Below are 16,880 nucleotides of genomic sequence, written 5' to 3'. Positions count from 1 at the left end.
CCCTGGCATCTTCCTTGAGTCTCTGGCCAGTACAAAGCCTGAGGGCACCCGCCTTCTGCTTTCTTTGGGGCTCTGGGTCTACTTGACATTCTCTTTCTCCTTCTTCTCTCCTCCCCTTACTTAGCTACCTTTCACTGACTATTTTCCATGTAGCAGCCCTATGCCATCCCCCTGGCAAACATTAGATCATTTATTCTTCACAGTTATCCTTGTTATGCTTGTGATTAAAGTACGGCTCATAACAGTTGAGAAACCTGACCAAAGATACACAGCTGGTAAGTGATGAGGCCATTCATTTATTCAATGAGTGTTATTGGGTGCCCACCTTGTGCCAGGGTTCAAAGCTCCATCCAAAGTCTTCTGGTCTAAACCTCAGGCCTCTGAGACCACTCCTGACCCAGCTTTCTAGATGTGGAAGCTGAAGCCACAATCCCTCCCCTAACCCGCACTTCCCCCACACTCTCCACAAGGCCAATCAGAAGGTGTTCATCCCTGACCGGGGTGAGATCTCAGAGGGACAGCGCTTCCTTGGGTGGGTTGGGCATTGCATTCCAGTTTCTGAACCTAGAATCAGATGCCAACACGCAGGATTTGGACTTCCATATAAATAGGGGCGGTACATCCCCAACTCCATAAAGGGTTTCATGGGGTCAGATATAACAAGTGGAAGGAAGGAAGGAAGGAAGGAAGGGAGGGAGGGTAATTAGGATTTACTGAGCATCTTTTTTGTATCATGTGCTGTTCAAGGCCCTTTCACTTATATCTCATTATTATCCCCTTTGTTTTAGTTAGCAAACTAAAGCTCAGAAAGACGAAATGATTTGCCCAAGGCCACAGAACCAGTAAGTGACTTAATCCCAAATATGCCTGATTCAGAGCCTGTGCAGTTTCTTCTAGCAGGTCAAAACAGTGCAGAAGCTGCAATCAGGTCTCCTGCTCCAGTGCAGCCTGGTCACTAGAGGTCCCGCTCATCTAGGAGTGACATTCTAGATGCCAAGTTTCCTTCCTCACTGACCCCAGCCTTGTCCTCTCATCCCTGGTTCCCACCTTTGTCTGCTACATTGCCCAGGAGGGATCAGAGGAGCTATGTAAGTATTCTGGCTAGGATTGAGGGGTATGGCTTTGGGGTGCAGCTAGGCAGACTCCCATCCAGGATGTTAGGATCTGACAGAAGAGGCCATACATCCTCCTGGGCCAGAATTGGATAGATAAATCAAGAAGAGGCTGGGGCATGGCTACAAGTTCAGATAGCCTGAGCTGGGAGGTGAGATGACTGTGGGGACAGGCAGGTGGAGAGAACTAAGCAAGTTCCTTCCCTGTCCCCCTACCTCCCTCCAGTGTCAACAAAGGTGATGTGGTTTCCCCTGTGGTCTGTTGCCCTAGACACCTGCAGTTCTGAGTATATACGTGTATGTGTCTATGTGCCAACCATGCCATGGGGGGACACAAGGAGAAAGCAGTGGGACAGGATGGGGAGGGGCAGGAAGCCAAAGGCAAGGTCTCCTCAACCCCAAGGTGAAGAGTGCACAACGAATGAGGAAGATGGCAGAGACCACCCCCTTGGCTACTCCAGGTCCCCGCCAGGAACCTCAGGAGAGCATCGTGGGTGTCAGGGCCCTGGGCTGGGACGAGGAGGCAGGGAACTTGAGTTCTGCCATTAACTTCCTGGGTCAAACGTTTCTAAGTCTCAGTTTCCTGCTCTGTAAAATAGCAAGGCCTTGGTTACCTACCTCACAGGGCTGTTCTGAGATCATATGAATAATATATGCAAAAGTTTGTACCACTTTGAGTTTTAGAACTATTACAATTGCCCCCCCCCCATGCACACACACACACCATAGTGGAGATAAAAAACAAAAGCAAAAATGAAAACAAAAACACAGCCTCTGCCCTCATATTGATCACATTGTATTGAGGAAATAAAACAAAACACATAAAATATTTGAAAGCCTCTTGTGAAGCCAACTATTTCAAAAAATCTCACTACTGTGTGATCTTGGCCAAGTTAAGGCCTCTCTGGGCCTCAGGTTGGTTTCTCATCTATCAAATGAGAGAGCTGGTTTAGATCATCTCTACTTATTTTTCTGAGTCTAAAGCAGTTTTCTGATCGTGTTATTTCGAGTGCAAATGAGTACATGACAAAGAGGAAAGACCTGAGCAGATCACAGCCTAAATGAAGTTGGTGAGTTTTGGCTGGGTTTTGAAAGAGCCCAGAAATGTGAATCGGCGTGGGGAGAGGGGGTGACATTCCAGGTAGAGAGAATGGCATGTGCAAGGGCGAGGCAAGGAAGCAGAGGGTAGCAAACAGATTAGTGAGGCTTAGGAATGAGGTTGGTGAGGACTGAGGGAGGCTGGGGAGGAAATGGGGACAGGAGGAGGAGAAGGGGGCAGTCCCCAGGGCTGAGGCCACTGAGACTGAAAGTGGGGGAGGAACATGGATGGGAAGATCCTCTCCCAGCTCCAGAGGCGGGTGCCAGAGCCCATCCAGCCAAACTCCACCCAGGAGAGAGAGACAGAAAGATCCCCTGGCCAAGAGGCCCCACCTACAGGGATGGCCCATTCCTCCCTTCCCCTCTCTCCCAGCTCCACTCCAGCCTGGAGGTAAGCAAGGGCCCCTCCAAGCCAGAGCCCTGTTAGTGACAGAAACAGGCAGATGGGGGCACTGCCATGTCCCTCCATAACAGTAATGCCAGCGGCAAAATAATAATAGTAATAGTGATGATGATGGTCGGAATATTGAAAATTGAAATATCGAAACGCTGCGTTGGGTAACAGGAACTAACATAGTGTTGTAGGTAAATTATACTTCAAAACAAACACACAAACAAGCTCCTAGAAAAAGAGGTCAGATTTGTGGTCACCAGAGGCAGGGGGTGGGTGTGAGGGGTGGAGGGTTGGAGGGAGGCGGAATTGGAGGAAGGTAGTCGAAAGTTACAGACTTCCAGTAATAAGATAAATAAGTACCAGGGATATAATGATAATGTGCAACATGACGTATGTAATTAATACTGCTTTATATATGCTTTATATCTATGAAAATTATTAAGAGAGTAAATCCTGAGTTTTCATCACAGGAAAAAAACTTTTTTTTCTATTTCTTTAATTTTGTGTCTATATGAAATGATGCATGTTCACTAAACTTGTGATAATCATTTTATGACGGATGTGAATCAAATCATCATGCTGTACACCTTATACAATGCTGTATGTCAATTATATCTCAATAAAACTGGAAAAAAACAGTAATTGACGGTGATGATGAAATAAACCACTCATCACTTGCCCTCTGATAAAACCCTGCAACACCAAAACCTCTTGTTATGGCCATTCCATTTACTAGAATCTTTGCTTCTAAGAGCTGCAAGTGATTTATAAGATTATCTAGTCTGTAGGCTCCCCCAAACCTGACATTATATCAAAGTCACATGGAAGAACCTGTGAAAAACAGATTCTGGGGCTCTCTCACAGTCTGCATCAGACTCTTCGGGGTGGCGGACGGTACCTAGTAATCTGCAGACCCCCAGGGAATTCTAAGATGTGGTTAGCTTTGGGACGTTCTGATCTAATCAAACCACCCCTTTATAGATGAGGAAAGCAAGGACCCAGTCTCCCCGCCGGAGATGTGATGGTTAATCCGTGGCGGGGAGCAGGCAGAGAACTCAGGCATCCCAGCTTCTAGGTCAGCGCTCCTTCCCCAGCCTGCACTGCCCAGCCCCGAGATGCCTGTGCCAGCAGAGATTACGGTCAGGGAGGCAGCCACTGGGCCATACCCTAATCGTGAACGAGAAGAAATTCGTCTGAGTTGCAAAATGCCTTTCTGCAGCCAGCTCACAATTACTTGCTCCAGTGGCCCCTGTAGGGATGCTGCAGTCCACCCACCGGTGGGCTCGGGAGTTCAGCCTTGCTACGTGCCCCCAGCAGGGCCCTCTGTAGCCCCTGTGGCTGTATTGACTGGAGGGCAGGATCTTACCTTGTAACCAACGTTAATGGTTCCTCTTTGGAGACACTTACCTCTGGCCCTGGAATCTCCAGGAAGGACCTTGAGGAGGTCCTGGCCTAAGAACACTCACCTCTCTTCCCCAGGAGTGTCTTTTAGGGTGGATTTGGACTAGTAGCCCCTGTGTGTAGGAAAGGAGCTATGAGCTGAGGGGAGGGTAAAATGGGGTGAGGGTAGCTATGCAGGGGCATGAGTGGGAGCAACCTTGCTGCAGCCTTGAAGTACCCACCCACATACAACCACCACTATACTCGTTTTCATTGAGTATAATGTCTTATTTATTGAGCATCTCCTCTGCCCAAGCCAGGTTCTTGGGCACAGAGGCAAAGGAAACCGCAGTCCCTATCCCTGGGGAATTCATCGTCTCCTGGAGAGCAGGATACAGCCAAAGAAAAGAGCCTGGAATGGAGAAAACTGTCAGAGGAGGGACTCCACCACTGATGCTGCAAGAGTTGTTGGGTTCACAGAGTCATGGACGCACCACATTGGAAGGGACCTGACGGGCCATCGGGTCCTTGTGGGCGAGGGCAGTGGTCCTGCTCTGTGCCTGGCACGGCGGTGATTGTAGTAGTCTCTGCCCCATCCTCGCATCCCTCATTCTAGCTCGGCCTGAGCGGCAGAGGTAGGAGGGAACAGGAGGCAGAGAGACAGCCGCTCTCCCCTTGGGCAGACCCTGAAGCTGGGCTCCAGTCTTCTCTGCACAGAGCTTTCAAGGAACCATTTAAAACCCACAGAGGACTGGCTGAGGGAGGCTGTGTTGTACTGTGGTTAAAACTGAGACTCTGGAGTCAGGCTGTTCGGGCTGGAATGTCTCGGTTTCCTCATCTGCAAACTGGGATATGAAGTGCCTGCCATATTAGGGTTGTTGTGAGGACTGACCAGGACGTGAAGTGCCCGGTGTGGAGCCTGCTGTCTGCTGGGCTGTCAGGGACGGAGCCCGATGCTGACGTTAGTAATAGAAGATAGCGTCCTGTCCCTTCTGTCCCTCTAAACCGCAGTTTTCCCCTACAAATTCAGTCTCAAAATGAGTACTGACCTCATTTACGCAAAGAAATCCAAACAGGTCTATAGCCCTAGCTGTCCCCTCTGGGAGCTGGGCTGTGGGAGTGGAGAAAATATGTGGGACCTTCCCCGACCAAGCCCCCGCCCCCAACCCTGTCCCCATACTCAGGGGTTGTTGACTCAGAGTTGAGGAGGGGACCCTGAACCAGGCTGCAGGGAATGCCCACACCAACTGAAGAAGGGGCCTCGCCTGCTCTCCCAAATCCTGGCACTGCACATCTGGAGTGATCTGCACATCTGGCTGCATCCCTGGGGCAATGGCCACAGCTGCTGACATTTGACGGAGGAGAGATCTAGCTCCTCAGTCAGGGCCTGGGGGGCTATAAATAACCAGCTAAGAGGACCAGGGGGATGAGGTTGACCTTTGGGGGGGCGGGAGCGGCTGGCGACTTCCCCCAACCCCTGGGGTCCAGAGCCAAAGTTTTAGCAAAACAGGAAGAGGCAGCAGCAGCTGCTGGGAAAGTAGGAGTGGCTCCCCTTCCCCCACTTGCCTGGGGCCTTCGGATCCCAGCCAGGACCTGGGAGAGGTGGAGTCTTCTAGGCTTGGGGGGGAGAGGAGGGGCAGACCCACGCAGACTGTGACCCCAGCCCCTGGTGCCCTCCTATGGCTCAGCTGGGGCCCGGGCAAGGGAGGATGGGACAGAGCAGGGCAGCCCAGTGAGTTGTGCCTGCCAACCCAGCCACCTCCTGTTCCCTTTCTGTTCTTCCATCAGTGGGACAACAGGAAAGACAGACATTAGAAATGGAGCATAAAATATGTCTGTGGCCCAGCCGGTGTATCTAGAGGCCCACCATCCTCTCTCATCCCCTCCCAGCCCACAGGTGGGCTGAGCCTAAGCCCGAGTGGGTGGGAGAGAGGGCTCTAGACAAAAGGAAGGATGCTTCCAGCCTTCTGGAGAGAGGCCCAGGGCCTGGCCCCAGTGGAATGATGGAGAACTTCCCCATGAACTATTGAGGTGGGGAGATCCAAAGCTCTGGGGGACTATTTTTCCTGGACTAACCTGTCCACGGGAACAAGCTCTGTAGAGCTGAGAGCCAGCTAAGGGGGCCTCATGAGGTCCAGGATGAAAGTTGTCCAGGAAATGTTGCTTTGCTTTGCCTTGCCTGGGGGAGACTGGCCACTGCCTGGTTGGTTACATCTGATTCGACCTTCGGCTGGCCCACATCTCCAGTGGGTCTGTATCTGTATCTGTCATGAGCCCTCATTGGAGCCACTCAGCCTGGAGCCCCGCATTTTGCCTGCTAGGAGGGGCTGGACGTGCACCGCCCAATAGAAACAGAATGGGAACCATGTGTGTAAGTTTAAATTTTCTTAAAAAATAAAAGTAAAAATACATCAGTGAAGTTCATTTTAATAGTATATTTATTTAACCTAATATATGTAAAAACATCATTCGAGCCTGCAATCAAAACAAAAAAATGTTAATGAGACGTTTTACATTCTTTTTTCATACTACCTCTTGGAAATCCAGTGTGTATTTTACACTTGTGGTACGTCGTAGCCGTGTTTCAGGTGCTTGATGGCACCTGTGCCTAGTGGCTACTGTATCGAGCAGCAGAGGTTTAGACAACAGTCCCTAAACCTCCTCTTCAGCCCTTCTAGTCCCTTGCTGGGGAAGAGGTTCGAGAAGTGGAGGACGAGGCCAGTGAGGTCAATGCCAAGGGTTAATTTGCTCTAGGAGGAAGGCCGCCCACTTTGGCTTTCAAGCATCTGTCTCTAGACCTGGAACCGGTCCCAGTATACAGGCAAGCAAGGAGACTGAGTCACAGAGTGACATCTCCCTAGACAACTAGCCGCCTCCTCCTCTTCCCAGCCCTGGTCCTCTTAAGCTGAAGGTTGATAGAATTTCATTTCCTCTTCAGGTAGGCTAGCCTCTGCGCTCCTCTTTCTCCTTCTGAACACCACCCAAAGGTCCTCGGGCAGCAGAGTTAGGGAATATGGGGGGAGAAGCAAACTTGGAGGAAAAAAACTGAGTCAAGCTGTGGACACACGGACTGAGGTGCTGGTGGGATGGTCAGGGGGAAGTTGAGTGGACAGTTGCTCTCCGGAGCTCAGAAGAGGAGGGAAGGACAAGTAAATACCAGGGATTATCGGTGAGAGCAGAGAGGGAGCAGTCAGAGATTTAAATGAAGCAAGAGGACACGCCATGTCAGAATCCAAAGTGGGGAGAACATCACGAAGGAGAGATCTGCACTCGATTGCAATGCACGATGCTTTAAAATCCTTGTAGAGAGAGCTCACCTCACACAAATTGGTAATAAACACTGAAACAGGGGTGGGCTCAAGCTCAAAGCACAGAAACGACTCTTCAGGGAAAGAGGAAACACAGCCAGTAAGCAAAGGTAGGGGAACATTCAACCCGATCGCCATCTAAGTAATGCCAATTAAAACAAGATGAAGGCAGGCACCGTTTTCAAACATTAGTGAGAATGTGGTGAAATGTACATGTTGTTATTGGTGGTGTAACTTCTTTTGATATCAATTTGGCAATATATAGTAAGAGCTAGAAGATGTTTTTACCCTTTGGCTCAATAACCCCACCCAAAGTACCCTAAACTAGATTTCTGTCACCAAAATTCAGGACGGGGCGAGTGGAATCTGTGCATAATAATGCTCATCACCACATTCTTTACCATATGGAAAATGAGAAACAATTTTAACACCTACAACTGGAAAATTGTGAAGCAAATTATATTTCCACTCAATAGAAAATTATGAAACATTTAAAAAGATGTTTTGAATGTGACATAGCATGGCAAGAGAATACAGATTTCTACATGCCCGGTGATGGCAACTGTGTTTAAAGAAACCCGACATAGGCACAGAGGAAAAGATTGAGAGGAAATACGAGTAACAGGTAGTGACTGTGTTGGGTGGTGTGAAGGCACACGTTTTTCGAGTCGTTTAATAACTGTCAACATTGTGAAGAGCTATGGAGAATGGGGATGAGGGTTGACCAGAAGCCTAGATTAGGCTACAGGGAGTGTCCTGATGACCTGATGGAGGTCTTGAATTCATTCCTCTAGCAGGTATATTTACTGGGCTCTGTCCATGTGCCAGTTGTTAGGTCACTACGGGTATTAGCTCAGCACCCTCTAGATGGAAAAGGCCCAGATTCCCTGTCTGGGTTCCGGGGGTGCTCTGTTCACTGAAGGCCCCTGGAGCTTGGTTGGCTCCTGTGTCCCTGCTCAGGGCAAGACCCTGTGCTGGGCCTGGAGGGACAGTCCCAAGAGGACAGGAGCCAAGAGCAGGCAATGGGGCAGGGAACAATGTGTGTGGGTAGCAGTGGCCCCAGGGAGGTTAGGGGAAGGTTGGGGGGATCACCAGGGAGCTTAGGGTATGTGAGGGCCACTCTGCCCTGGGGGAGGGTTTGGCAGGCTGTGGTTGACCACCTGCTGTTTCATATCACCCCGAAGGTGACAAGAGACGTGAGTGGGCCATCACCTCCACTGCCCCCCACGGGAACTCCACCTGGGCCCCCAACTACAGGCACCATCCCGCCTGGGCAGCCTCCTGTCCCGCCCCCCTCAGCTCTCTTCCAGCAACGCACACTGGGGCCTTGAAATAACACATTTTTATTTATGCCATTATTTCCACATAATTTGCCTATGATTCACCTGTTGTCAAGAGGCATGAAAACGTCCAGCCTCAGCACCCAGGCACCCGCCAGTCCCTGTCCCACTCCTCCTGTGTCCCACTCCACCCCCTCCCACAATATCTTGACCAGCTCTCCCCCAAGCCCGGCACCCCACACTCTCAGCACCTCTTCCTCCACGGGGTCCCCACCCCTAGCTCGTCCCTACCCGGCCTTTTCTGGGGAGTAGGAGGCAGGGGCTGGGACTGTGAACGGCCCAGACTGTGTCCACCCACTTCCCCAGCTCGGACCCCGGCCTGAGGCAGGCCCCGCTGAGACTCCGGATGAGCTCACACAAGCAGGAAAAGGGAAGAAGCTTCTCTTGGCCTAGAAGCGGGGAGCTATGGAACCCCTTTCTGCGACCCCCGCCCCCTACTTCCTCAAGCTGGATTTTCCTCGTACCTCAAGGTTGGCCCCTAGGTCCCTCCCTCCCCTTCATTCTGTTTCCAACAGGGCACAGGGGTATAGAGTTTCCAGTGTGCATGCATGTGCATGCGTGTGTGCGTGCATGCGTGCGTGTGCACGCGCGCATGTGTGCACGTGTGCGTGCGCTGCATGTGTGCACGTGTGCGTGCGCACATGTGTGTGCACGTGCACGCGCGTGTGTGTGTGTGTGTGTGTTGGGAGGCAGGAAAAGGAAGAGTAGTCTTCTCACACCCTCATTAAATAGTAAGGCTTTACGGCTTTGGGGACCCCCTCCCCAGCCCTCCCCAGGGAAATCTAGGTGAGTCAGGGAGCTACAAGGTGGAGGAGGCGGGGGAGGAAGAGGGCAGGGGGCAAGGAGGGGCTGCTGGAAGCGGGCCGGGCTGCTGTGGTTGGGTTATCTGATGTGAGGAGCCAGGTGTGCTCTGGGCGTGGGGGGAAGAGCAGCCTGAGAGAGAGAGAGAGAGAGAGGGAGGCAGAAACTGCAGACGCGGCCTGGAGACGCAGAGAGGCCGAAATAAGACAGACAGAGGAAGCCTGGGGGCCTTTGAGATCTCTCCCCCTTTCCTCCCGAGCTCTGCAGGCAGCCCAGGGGTGGGGGCCGTGTCCTCCTGGCCATCCCCCCACTTGCTCCCACAGCTCCCCGAGAAGCAGGCGGCCTCCCCTCCACCTTGGGACAAAGGTGGGGTGGCCGGGGGGGATGGGGTGTGTGTGTGGTGTGGCAAGGGTCCAGCCTCATCCTGAATCAGGGCAGTTGGAGACAGTTGAGGGTCTGTAATCTCTGTTGGGGGTTGATGGGTGGAGAAGGCTTTGCAGGAGGAGATAATGGGAGGGAGCAGAGCCCGGGCCTGGAACAGGGTGCCGTGGGCCCAGCCCTCTCCCTCCTTGGGTGGCTTGAGCAGGGCTGGGTCTTTCACAAGAGGAGTCCACCTGTGAGTCCCAACTGCCACCTCCTCTAGTCCTGACTCGGGATGTGTGTATGTTGGGAGGAGGATGACTGAGGAGAGGAGAGTATCCCTGAGAGAGTGATGAAAGTTTTAATAACCAAGACTAATAGTCACCAAGCACTTACTGCGCACCAGACCCAAGTCTAAATGCTGTGTGTTCACTTATTTACTTTTCACAACACCTCCCAAGTGAGTACAGCTAGTATCTTTGCTCTGTAGAAGAGAGACAGAACAAGTCCAGCCGCCAGCAGTCCGGCAGGTAGTTCAGATCCTGCTCCCCCTCGTTGCAGCTTCTGCTATTCTCACCTGCTTCCCTAGAGGAGGCCCTGCAAGCTTCCTCCCATTCGCTTCACAAAGACCCTGTTCATAGGTGGGGAAACCGAGACCCAGAGGGCTCAAGTCATTGCCCCCAAGTTACACAGCTAGTGACAGGTGGTATCAGGAGTCATCCCTCACCACCGTGGCTGCTTCCCTCAAGGCTAGGAGTGGAGTGGAGTGGGCAGGGGGCGGTGTGAGGGAGCACCTGGGTTCCCTTTGCCTCCGTGCCCACAGCCCAGCCCCTGCAGGCCCGCGGTGGAGACAGCGGTGGGGAGCATCCGAAAGAACCAACAACCAACTGAACGGTCCTCTCCCAAGTCTACTGACATCCTGCCCACCGACAGTGTTCCCTCAGCTCCCCTCCCATCCACTCCTCCGCCACCTCAAGGCCTTCCTGTGAACGCAGCAGAAGGCAGGAGCCCCTCGGGGCGGGGTCCCTATCAGAGAGGAAGTGGGGCTGGCTTCGTTCCCATCCCCTTTATCACTTCTCCCCATCCCCACTTTATCACCCAGGGCTGTTTCACCATCTCCTCCCGGCTGCTCTCCTAGGGCTCCAGGGTGGGAGAGGGGAAGAAATTTAAATCTGTGGGGCTGGGGGAAACAAAGGGGACAGCGGGAAGGGGTTTCCCCAACACCCTGAACCCGGTTGCTTATGGTCCTCTGCAGCCAGGCTGGGTTGGCCTGGGATGAGCCTTTTCTGATGGGCTGCTTGCTCTACCTGGCCTTCCTGGGAGACAAATAGAGAAACAGGAGCCAGGTGCAGACACAGTTGGGGCCCCTGCACTCACTTCACCTCACCTTGCCCTTGCCCCATGCTGGCTGCCACAGATGTTCACAGGATTTGTAATTAGATGGGGTTGGGTCAGGGTGGCAAGGGCCTTTCCAGATGCCCTGTAGAACTCTGAGTGCAAGTGAAGAGGACAATGGGGAGACCCCGCTGAGCTAAATAAGGGCTGCCAGGCTGGGCTGCATGTGACTTCTCCATTTCTCACTGAGGTATGGATGCCTCAGGAGAGTTCTGCCCACTGCCCACTACCTTCCCCTCTCAGCAACCAAAATCTATGAAGGAGACTATGCCTTTCTTCCTTGAGTCCAGCTCAGACAGTATTTGCAGAACAATCCAGCTTGGAATTTGATACTTGATCCACCCCTTCCTGCATCCCCTATATCAGGTATCCCTGGATCCCTGAGCCTTGGCTCAGATCTGGTCTAATTCTATAAGAATCTGTTCAGACTTGGGGTAAGACTGTTGGGTCCTGGAGAGGGAGAGGTTGTGGGAGCATTGCCAAGTTTCCCAAATTCCCGTGGATGCCTGGGTTTTTGCAAGGCATCCACTCGCCTCCCCAAGACTCAATCTCATTACCCACCCCTTCCCTTTCTCCCAGGGAGGTCTTGAACAACTGAACCAAGGTCAAGTCCCTCTGGTAGGGACCCTGTCCCAAGTCTGGTCAGTGCGCTAGTGTCAACCTGCAAGAAGGCATCGTCTTGGCTCTGTCTTAGCCAGCTCTGTACGTGGTCTGCGGAGCAAAGTTTTGGAAGATGCCAGGCCAGGAGGGATGGTCAGAATGTTGGATGACAAAATGAAGATTCAAAAGATTTGAGCAGGCTAAAATGTGGGAGAAATCAAATCAGATAGATATGAATAGGGATCAATGCTAAATTCTGCATTTTGGACCAAAAACCCAACCATCCACATGCAGAATGAGGGAGATATGGCAGGTGCTGTAGGGAGAGGTAGTTAGCATGTGTGTTCTGAAGCCACAGGGACTTAACTTCTCAGTTTCCAAAGTTAGGGGAAGGTGCTGAAATTTGCTTAAGTCTGTTTGCATTTCATCTTCCAGCAGGGACCCAAGCAGAATTTTTTTTTTTTTAATTTGACATCTATTGTGAAGATCAGATCTTTAGATGCTGACAAAAGTGGGCGGCACATTGCCTCATACTCATTCGTTCATTCATGTATTTATTCAGCTACACTTATGGAATCCCTCCTTTGTTCCAGTCTGGTAGGGAGCCCCGAAGGCAAACCAGAAATTTAAAACACACAACAATGTACACTTCATTCTACCATAGAGTGGACGCACCATTCTACCCAGATGGGGCAAGGGAGGGTACAGCATTGTGAAGTTCAGGGAAGAATTTGTGCAAGAGATGAAGCCTGAGCTGGAAATTGAAGGAGCAAGAGGAGTTTGCTGAGTTGAGAAAACTGGGGGATGGAGAACAGGGTGGGGCATGTCTGGCCAAGGAAACAAGGCCTAGAAAAGTGTGCAGTGTGGGTCTCAGAGTGTAAGCTGGGGACCCCTGTGGATCCCTGAGCCCCATTCAGGGGCTTTGCAAGGTCAAAGCTACTTTCATAATGATGCTAAGACATCATTTGCCTTTTTAACTCTCATTCTCTCACTTGTGTACAGAGGAGTCTCCCAAGGTTTCCATCTTGTGTGATACCCTAACAGATGGAACACAGACCAGTTATGAGAATCTAGCTGCCGTCTATGAAGCCAGACATCAAAGAGATTTGCAAAACTGTCAAACAATACCTTGTCACTAAATTTGTTTTGTTACCTTTAACAAAAATTGTATTATTTATGTTAACTTAGATTCATTATTGTTTTTTTTTTAATTTAATGAGTATTTAAAATTCTTCTCAATTTAAGTTCCTAATCTGGTTAATATTGATGGATATAACCCACATAAACAAAAGCTCTTTGGTTGGGGGGCTCTTTATTTTTAATAGTCCAAATAGGGGTCCAAAGAACAAAACGTTTGAGAAGGGCTGGTGTGGAAGCAGCCTGCTGAGTGCACGGTCAGAGCAGCGAGTGGTTGGACGTGGCCGTGGCTCGAGTCCCACAGTCTGGACAATGACACGTTTTCCTGGAGCAGCAGACAGGCGGCATCATGTTGGCTGTGCACCTCGCCAAGGGGACATGGGTCCAGTGAACGCCAGGGTAAACGAATAGAAACTGTGACACAAAAAATACATGGAGCAAACCTGATTCTTGAGGCTCATCTTGATTTCCCCCTCTCTGGACAGGAACCGCTTCTGTCCAGAGAATACTGACGTTAGTCATGGGTAGGTAATGTGTGTGCAGTGAAGTCGGTGGTGGTGGTCATTGAGGGAGCGAAGCTGGCAAAGAAAGACCATAACTGAAAGAAGCCGGGGAGAGTATTAAGTAGAGTTCCCCGTGTTTCTGTGCCTACCTTCCCATCTCTTTCCCACACTTTTCTCTCCAGCCGGGCTGTTTCAATTCGGGCCTATTTGGCTTATGAAGTTGCACACCTGCCTCCTGGTGGCCACATGGAGCAATGACGCCTTCCCCCAGCCCCTGTAGATATTCACGGAGCAGGGGCTCATAGCTCCAGAGGCTGAGATCTGCATGGGCCGGGGTGGGGGAGGGGGGGGCGGTGGTCAAAGAGATCCCTCTGGAGCCAGTCCAGAGAGCCTAGCAAGGATCAGTGGTCAGAAGACTGGAGCAATGTCAACTTGCAATGAAAACTTATTTGACCACCCTTTCACTCTGCAACCTAATAACGATGCTGGCAGCACAGGTACTGTGAAAAGTGATTTACACAGATTATATCACAACAACGAACCTAGGAGTAGGTACTATTATTGTTGCCGTTGTATAGATGAAGATTCTGAGGCTCAAAAATATCAAGTCACTTGCCCAAGGTCACACAAGGTAGCAAGTGGGAGAGCCAGGACAGGGACCCAGCAGTTTATGCCATTAAGTGTTCGGCTTCTGCTTGTGCTGCTTGGTGATGGCCTGTTTGCAGGTCTGCCTTCTCCCCCTGGACTGTACCTTTTTGGGGGGCAGCGACTGTCCTATTCATCGCTGTATCCCCAGCACTGGGCTCAGTGTGACACTTGGAGACACTTGTGCTTGGAGACACTGAAAGGACTGCACAACCAAGCTGGACCTCAGAGGGAACGTGGGACCAGCAGGGAAGGTGCTCAGAGACCCCAGGCACAGCAGGCCAGGCACCTTCACAGAGATAAAAGCAGGAGCAGGATGTAGAGGGAGGAGGGAGTGGGGGAGAGCGGCCCGGCGAGCAGCCCAAGCCTGTCCCTATAGGGCAGTAGCACCACCTAGTGGTAAGCTCAACATGACTTCGGGAGGAAAAAAAAAACACTAGACAGTCCAGGGCTGGGGAGAGGCTGGGAACGACCCCCTCTGGAGGGAGCTCCAGGAACTATTGCTACCCCCTCCCTAGAGCCAAAAAGAAGGGCCTGGCAGCATTCTGGCCCCTCCCCAAGGCGTCAGGTTGTACAAAATGTGAAGAAACGACCCCCAGTCCTACCTGCCCTTGGCTGAAAAGAGGTAACTCTTTTCCTGGGGACAGCCTGCATCCAAGGACCGGGTTATGTAAGAATGTAAAAGCCAGCTCCCTCACCTCAACTTGGGGCAATCCAAAGGGCCATCCCAGTTTCAGAGCTCCCCATAGGGTTGGTTGAGATCTCTGCTGAGATTGCTTGGCAGCCCTTCTCCCTCTACCCAATCCCACTTTCTTCCCTGCCACCCAAGCTTGAGACCTCTCCCCAGTAAACTTCCTGCACTCCCATCTACACTTCAGAGTTGGCTTCCCCAGAACCCGACCTGCAACACTATCTCATATATCATATATGGCATGTCTGAGTGCAGAGATTCCAAGCAGCTGTCTGGAGCAGTGACAACCTCCCATCACCACTCACAGCCTCTGCTCCACATCCTGCTGTGCTTCTTGGTCAGTTGGAGCACAGACCCCTTCAGGAGCCTCACAGGCTTCTTGCCCACAGCGATGCTAGTTGGCATGAAGAGGCAGCCCTTTGGCCGCACTAAGAGTGCCAGATGTCACTCATCACCCTTGTCTCTACAAGCCCGGCTGGAGAGAAAAGTCTCATCACCTGCAGGGCCATGGGGCAGACCCAAGACAGACCCAAGGTGCATAGACAGCTTCCAGGGAGCCCCGGTAGGAGCTAGAGACCCTGACCTGAGGGATCTGGTCGTTCCAGGCAGGCCCTGTCTGCTTGTCCCCAGGACTGAAGGAATCAGTATTTCCTGGAACAGCACTGACGTATTTATGCCACCTGAAGCTCTGAGCCTATCAACCTCATGATCTGTGAGATGTTTCTTCTTTATGTCTCTTTTGAGGAGCAGACGTGTTCACAGCAGTCCCGCTGCAGCATTGCTTGATGTAAAGGGAGGATGTTCCCTGAATACCCTCTATATGGTGTCGAACACTTGGTGGCCATCTGCCCAACAGATCAGCAGCAACATACCATCCAAACATAGGACCAGATAAGAATGCATTGTGTAGACCAACGCCGTCCAATAAAACTTTCTGCAATGAGGGAAAGGTTCAGTATCTGCACCGCCCATTCCCATAGCCCTGGGGCTATTGAGTGCTGAAAATGTGGCGAGTGCAGTTGAAGAGCTTAATGTTTACTTTTATTTAATTGTAATGAATCTTAATGTAAATAGTCACATGCAGCTACCTTACTGAACAGCACAGATGTAGACCCAAGACTTGGAATGTGAAAACTTAAAATCACTTTCTCCTAAGTGGGTGCATTCCTCTCTGTTTACCTGGAAAAGTTGATTGTAACACACAGCCGTGGAGATTCTGTGTTCCTCTGGATCATCTATAAAAATGCTAAATAAGTCTCCTAACAGTTTCTAAGGACATGTCTTCACACTTCTCCTGCCAGAGCCTGTGTCCGTTTAGGCAGCTGCTGGTTTCCTTTCTCTAAGTCCATTCACTTTTCTTGGCAAAACGGCCCTCAAGCCCCACCCCCAATTCTTCTATTCCCATCCCATCCCCCACTGACACATTTGGTTTGAAATCTTTTCAGATGCTTCTGAAAAATTAAATCACATCCACAGGTTCCTAGGCCAACTTATCATAAATAAATACCTTGGTTATGTTTTCCTTGCATGATTTTCCCTTAGGATGACCATGTGTGTCTTTGGTTAGTTATTTTTGCTTGTGTGTTTAACGAAAGCTGCCCTTTACCATAAACCCCCCTTTTTTTGGAAATGGAGGGGGTACATTGGCTCCTCAGGGCCCTTTGGGAGTCCTGTATATTCATAGGAGTCACTTGAAGTTTGCCAAGTCACTGGCACAGCATTTCAAATACAAGACACATTTTTGTCAACAGCCGCCTGGCTTCCTATTCTTGAGGTTCTCAGGTAAGGGCCACACAGAAATGGACCCAACACATGTGACTGAATGCTTCCTGAGAGTAGAGCCCTGTTGGATCCAGCACCTCCAATTTCTCTATCTCAAGGCCTGCTTTAGGAATCGGAATCTCCCTTACATCCACTTTAATAGAGAGCTGGCATGACTAGCTGTCATTTGTCAGCCCACTCAGCTCAATAGGAAGCAGTATAGTGTAGCAGGTAATTAATGGCTTCTGGAGCCAGCTGCCAAGGGTTCAAACCCTATCTCTCACTTACCACCACTGTGGCTTTGGGCAAATTATCCCCTCTGCGAAATGAGGGTAATAGTCGTCCATCTCCCCTA

The sequence above is a fragment of the Balaenoptera acutorostrata genome, chromosome 11, assembly GCF_949987535.1.
Source record: "Balaenoptera acutorostrata chromosome 11, mBalAcu1.1, whole genome shotgun sequence".
NCBI classification, from domain to species: Eukaryota; Metazoa; Chordata; class Mammalia; order Artiodactyla; family Balaenopteridae; genus Balaenoptera; species Balaenoptera acutorostrata.
Note: the sequence above shows the minus strand (reverse complement) of the source record.